The sequence below is a fragment of the Bos javanicus genome, chromosome 5 (assembly GCF_032452875.1).
Source record: "Bos javanicus breed banteng chromosome 5, ARS-OSU_banteng_1.0, whole genome shotgun sequence".
Lineage (NCBI taxonomy): Eukaryota > Metazoa > Chordata > Mammalia > Artiodactyla > Bovidae > Bos > Bos javanicus.
The window spans coordinates 69,782,716-69,789,551 of NC_083872.1; the positions used below are offsets into that span (position 1 = coordinate 69,782,716).

A 6,836-nucleotide genomic window follows, 5' to 3' on the forward strand; every position below is an offset into this window, starting at 1 on the left:
CGCTGAGTCGTGTCTGACTCTTAGCGACCCCATGGACTGCAGCCCACCAGGCTCCTCCGTCCATGAGATTTTCCAGGTAAGAGTACTGGAGTGGGGTGCCATTGCCTTCTCCGTCATCTACTATGAAGGCCACCTAATTCTGAGCCTAGTGCTCTAAATGATGAAGTTTGGACACTATAAATGTTGGTGAGTAAATGCAATAAATGCTGTATTCTGCTGTTACATCAGGAAAGCACTTGGCTGCAAGTAATAGAAAAATCTACTAAGAGTTATTGTGGCAGGGAAGAGCTAGCCCACTATTAAAGGTTTAGATTTCCCTTACATAGTGGACTTCCCTGGTGGCTCAGATGGTAAAGTGTCTGCCTACAATGTGGGACACCCAGGTTCAATCCCTGGGTTGGGAAGATCCCCTGGAGAAGGAAATGGCAACCCACTCCAGTATTCTTGCCTGGAAAATCCCATGGACGGAGGAGCCTGGTTGGCTACTGTCCATGGGGTCGAAAAGAGTTGGACACGACTGAGCAACTTCACTATCTATCTATCTATCTACATAGTACAGGGTTGTTAAGCAGCTTTCTAGGCTTCATTTCTAAGTTGCCTTGCATTGAGGTGGAGCCATATTTCTACTTACAAGCCATTGGAATATGAACTGAAAGGATGAATGTCATTTTCCAGCGAAGAGGTTAGGGAGGGTTTATACCCATATTTTCATCTCCTTTAACAATGACTTTGGAGGCCAGAAGCTGAAGATGACAGGATCCCAAGCTGGAAGGAGCCTGAATCCCTAAGTTACCAGTTGAAGAACAATCCAATTAGAAAAAGCCTTTTTGGATTTTGTTTGAGCAAGATATCAACAATGATTGTATTAAGATACGGAGATTTACAAAATTATTTTTACAGCATTTATATTTATTTATATTTATAGCTTACACTATCCTGATACATACAGTGACCTAAACAAATAATATATCATTTCTCAATAATAGAATATCTAAAGGCTTCCCAGGTAGCACTAGTGGTAAAGAATCTGCCTGCCAATGCAGGAGACACAAGAGACAATGGTTTGATCCCTGGGTTGGGAAGATCCCCTGAAGCAGGAAATGGCAACTCACTCCAGTATTCTTGCTAGAAAATGTCATGGACAGATGTGACTGGTGGGCTACAGTCCATGGGATCACAAAGAGTCAGATACAACTGAGTGAACACATACAAAGACAGACAGTTACTGGTATTGCTATTTAAAGAAGATTTTAAAGTTTCAAACACTTCTTATATTTTTACTCTGCCATCCTTAATTCTTTGCCTTTCTTCTTGTGGCTCTTGCCTCATGGCCACAAGATGGTAACTGCTGCTCCAGGTTTCACATCATTGTACCAGCAGAAAAAGAGTCAAAGGAGTAGACTTTATGATTTTAATTCAAGTGGAAACTTCTAGCCAGGTTCTCTTTCTGTGTTATTTGCCAGAATTAGGTCACATTGTCAACCCTAACTGTCATAGAGGCTAGTCAAAGGACTATGTACCTTTTCCTGTTTCTCTAGATGAAGACAACAGGAAAGACTATGGTAGGGAAGGGATCTTTGGGCCAACTGACACCATCTGCCACAGCTTTTATTCCAATTTCCAACCATTTTATTTATAAAACTCGGCTGTATCTTCCCGTTAACAAGATAAGATTTACTGGTCAACCTGTCAGTGTTGGTGGTTTTAAGTTACTAAGTAAAGTCAGAACACAGATGGGTCCATTGCATTAATGTTTCATAAGGGCATATTCATCCAGAGTGTGTGACAGGCATCAGAAAATACAACCTTGTGAAGCAAGGGTGAGCTCAGGGCCGTCCTCGGGTGCCATCAGCTCCAGTGCAGTGATGCTGTTACTCACACTCACGGTGTACCCTGCTCCCACTGTACCTCTTTTTCCATGTAGTTCCCCCATCCTGCAGCACCATTCTACTGGGCTCTCAACCAGGAGACCCGCAGTCAGTATAGACAAGTCATTTCTCCTCTCTGGGCATTAGTGGGCTCCTCTATAAAATAAAAGGTTGGGTTGTCAAGATCTCTTAAGACTTCTTTGATCTCAATCCTTTGGCCCTTAGATTCCTTGGAAAGATACTCATCCTTCAAAGCCAAGTTGAAAGGCTGCCTCTTCCACGAAGCATTCCTTGACTCCCAGCAGCCAAGCTGTAATTCCTCCTTCTAGGCTCCCTCAGTGAAGCTAATTATATAATTTACTCTCCCATCATTTTAAGATAGGTGGTTATTCATATGTCTGGTTTCCAACTGAACTGTGAACTCTTTGAGAGAAGACTCCTCTCTTTAATTCCCACTACTGCCTAGCAGAGTGATTTCCAAATACCAGTTGCAGAATAAAAGACAATTGAATTGATTAATTAATCGATTACAAAATATGGGGAATTGAATAATGAAATGAACTGATTCTCCAATGTTTCTTTAACCAATGAACTTTTTTTCAAAACAAATTTGTAAGCAAAAGCTTAAAAGAAGAGGAAGAAGAGCTATTTGCTGGTTCAAGTGGGCCTGAGAATCTAAGAACCTGACTGAACCATCCTCCATCCATAGGCACCTGTCTGTAGAGAACCCAAGGAGTCAGGGAGTATGTGTCCCAGCTGGAATTTGGCTTCAATTTTATCATCAAATTATTGCTCTTGGCCTCGGTCTTCTGACCTACAAAACAACAGGAATGGCAAATAAGTGACTCCTGTGTGATCATTTCTCTCTTACCTTTTCCTGGGCTTCTTTAGAATTCTTCAGAAGCTTTCTCAGTGCATCACTCCCGGGAGTTTCCTTAGCTAGCCATTTAAGTTGGCTTCATATCACCTTTGGGCTAACTCTATGATGCTTAAATTCTCTTTCAGGTCTAACATCTCCTAATTCTCATTTTTTAAAAGTTCAGTGGCTCTGCTGATGCTGCTGCTCCATCATCAATGACATTGTTAAGCAAATTAAGCCCTCCAAGTACGTGTCTAGAGATTTCGTTCAGCAAAATCAGTATATTCAGAATGGGTAATTTAAGGCTAACAGAACAACTGAATCATGCAATATGAATCTGATCTTGAGCAAGATAAATGTGAGAGCTGTAACTTACAAATATGAACATAAGTGGATGACATTTACTAATTTCTTCTAATAGCCTAGGCTGAAGAGTCCGGGGCCCAGTGAGATGATAATGTGAATGGAAATTTTGACAGAGGGAGATAAAAATTTGCTAACGCTTTTTACTCTGGTGATGAAAATACCCACAGAGGATATAGAGGATATTGAATCTCTGAAGGCCCTTCTAACAGATTTGGTCTCTAAGAATAGAACTAGGATTGAGCATGGCGGCTTGTTGACAGCAGAGATTGCAGGCTGGTGGCCATGTGCATCAGTGGGCTCCTCTATAAAATAAGAGGTTGGGTTGTCGAGATCTCTAAGGTTTCTTTCATCTTAAGCCTGTGGTCCTTAGATTCCTTGGAAAGATACTCATCCTTCAAGGCCAAGTTCAAAGGCTGCCTCCTCCACGCAGCATTCCTTGACTCCCAGCAGCAAAGTTACAACTCCTCCTTCTGTGCTTCCTCAATGCAACTAATTATATCACTTACTTTCCTATCAACTTACAGTAGATGACTATTCACCTCCCAGAGAATATCCTGTCTGGCTCATACAGCCTTTAGGAAATGTTTAACATAAAGCTAACTTCAAATCTTGATTACTTACATAAAAATATGATTTCTATGGCCTCTTAAAAATTCAGGGGATCTGACTGACATATATACACAATCATGTGTAAAATAGATAGTTAATGGGAAGCTGCCATATAATACAGGAAGCCCATCTCAGTGCTCTGTGATGACCTAGAGAGGTGGGATGGAGACGGGGAGGGAGTTCCTAGAGGGAGGAGGCATATGTATATAGAAAACTGATTCACTTCATTGAACAGCAGAAGCTAACCCAATATTGTAAACCAACTATACCCAAATAAAAAATAAAATCAGTGGGGGAAATTTTTTAAAAATTCAGGGGAATTGGAAATCCCATCCTTTGAGTGAGTACCTGAGACTGCTGCCTGAGGGTTTGCACTTGGGGTAAAGGAGGGGCACCCCATGGGGTGCAGGTGGCTCCACCTTACTTTCCCCTTCTGACAAGTGAGACTTTATTAAAGTTATAAAATTAAAATTCAAATTTTAGTTTTGATATTTAACAATATCCTTAAGTACAGCCTCCATTCCAGTGGGACACTCCACATGAGTTAGGTTAACCTGGCCCCAAACAAAGCCTGGGAAGTCTGAACCTACATTCCTGCAAGGAAATCCTCTACTGATGTGGAGAAGCAGCCGTCTGCTTTCAAAAGGTGTCTTTTTTCCAGTTAATCATCTTTCTCCATGACTCTTTGTCTTTACCAATCCCATGTCATTCATTTATCTTACCTCTCTCTGTAAGTGTCTCAGGCTTTCCTGGTGGCTCAGTGGTAAAGAATCTGCCTGCCAATGCAGGAGATGTGGGTTCAATCCCTTGGTCAGGAAGATCCACCCAGGAGAAGGAAATGGCAACCCACTCCAGCATTCTTGCTTGGGAAATCCCATGGACAGAGGAGCCTGGTAGACTACAGTCCATGTGGTCACAAAGGAGTTAGACACAGCTTAGTGATTAAACAACACCACCACCACAGGAAAATGGATTTGGGTTTCATGTAAGGATTGTTAACTATCTAAAAATATTTCAAGTGTAATAGGCTTTAAGAATGAGAGAGTGAGTTTCCCCATCCCCAGAGGTATTCAAGGACCACCCACAAAAGGGAAACTGACATGGTTGGAAGATGGTTTAGAAGATACCCTTTGAGGCCTTCTCACCCTTAAAAGGCACAGCTCTGTGAGCAGCTGGTGGCCAGCAGGACTTGTTCAAGGCTGAGCATGCAGGAAGACGCCTGAGAGCTAAAAGAAAATAATTGGCGCATTACTTCAAGATTAGGTCCAAAACCGTCTGGCAACTTTCTCCAAGGCAGGAAGAAAAATTTTCGTGCTCACCAGACTTGAAAAATAATCAGCATTTATTCCAGGAAAAATAATATTTTTCATTTGCTTGGTGCCGTGCGGTTGGAAGAGGACTCTGACATACATTGTGTGAGTGTGTGTGTGTGTGTGTGTGTGTGTGTGTGAGTCGCTCAGTCATGCCTGACTCTTTGCAACCCCATGGACAATAGCCCACAAGGCTCCTTTGTCCATGGACTTCTCCAGGCAAGAGTACTGGAGTGGGTTGCCATGCCCTCCTCCAGGGGATGTCCCTGAACCAGGGCCCAAACCCAGGTCTCCTGCATTGCAGGTGGATTCTTTACCGTCTGAGCTACCAGGGATCCAGCTCTATCTTCCTAAGGTTACCAGAGGAGATCCACATGGGTAAGAGTAATCCAATTATACAGATGGAAATGAAGGTCCAGGAAAATGAAGCAAACAGGAATCAGGACTTATCTCTAGGTCTCAGCACTCTTTGCCTTTTACTCTTTACCAATTTTATCTCATGGCAGCAAAGCTCAGAGTCAGAAAACTGAAAAAAATCCTCTTAGGCTCAGCAGCCAGACTCCCTTCCCCAGGAGCTTCCATGGGAGAGATGCCATTGATAAGCTTCAGAGGCCAGGGCACTCGGCGCTACAGCCCAACAGCTTTCCCATCGGCCTCCCTTAGATCTCCTTTCCCCGACAAAAGCCTGATTCTTCTTCTGCTTTGGAGAGGATAGACAGATGGCCGCCATCTTCCCTAGAACAGCTCCACATGGACCCGAAGCCTGTTATTAAGCTGACGCTCCATCTTTTTCATCTCCAGACAAAATAATTGACTTAACCTTTCCCCCAAATGACAAACACCCTCTTGAGTATCAAACACCCTTTTCGCATAAATGGAGAATTCCGGAGTGCCCACTTAACAAAACCCTCTTCTTTGAAAGCCCCCCCTTTCTAAAAGCAGTAAGGCTTTTAGCCAGCAAGCTCTTCAAGTAGCCCATTAGTATTCTGAAAGGATCAGCAAGAAATGCAATTAGACCTTTGACCTCAGGTCTGAGGGAGCACTTTGAAGAGAATGGCCAGGCCGTGAAGTCAAGGCAGGCTATTTCTCTCCCTCCTTGGCCCCAGCTACTCCCTCAGTAAGTGTAGGGACCCCTGGGCTTTCTTGGGATCCAGTTCCTGCCTCTGGCCTCATCTGACTTCACATCCTGAAGTCCATTGCTGGCCATATCTCAAGGAAATTACATTTGCTTGATGATAATTCTTGGACCACAAACACGTTCCTTCTGTCTTGTTTTTCCACAGAAGGGACTTATGAAGTGTTTAAACTATTGTGACTCAAACTGTTTTTTTTTCATCTGGCTTCTGGTAGTTAAACTATATTTCCTTCAACACAATAGAGAATAAGATTACTATATGTTTTTAAATGGTTGTCGTGAGACATACATGAAGTGAAGCTTATGAAAGGCCTTCAGAAGCTGTGAGGTGCTTTGTGCATGCCCAGAAGTATTAGCACTACCATCTTAGCCACCCTTAAGATGATCCCCTAGCCTGCAGGTCCCCATGAGGGTGAGAAAGACAACGTCTCCGTTAAACCTGGCCCAAATGAGGATGCTGGTGACAGGGGCAGGTGGTGTGGCTGAGCTTCTTGCATGTCTTGTTTTTGTTCGTGCACACCTGCCATCTCAGACATCTGACGTCGGTGTAAATAGGCCCCTCATAGGAATTGCCTTTGTCACTGCACCTGCCGTTTCCAATTTACTTGCTGTGATCAGAGCCCATGGCTCTTGACGGCTTTTCAGATTCTGAAGGCACAAAAGAAAACCTCTCCCTGGAGCCCATTTGT

At 43.3% G+C, this 6,836-nt stretch overlaps 1 long non-coding RNA gene across 1 annotated transcript; it reads right to left on the reverse strand.

The window, feature by feature from the left end:
- Window positions 1-1,738: 1,738 nt before the first annotated feature.
- Window positions 1,739-4,941, reverse strand: LOC133247846 (uncharacterized). Its single transcript, XR_009736525.1, has 3 exons — window positions 4,425-4,941; window positions 2,582-2,682; window positions 1,739-2,024 (listed from the first exon to the last, which is right to left on the reverse strand). It is a non-coding gene; the product is annotated as an uncharacterized LOC133247846 (long non-coding RNA).
- Between the last annotated feature and the right edge of the window lie 1,895 nt (window positions 4,942-6,836).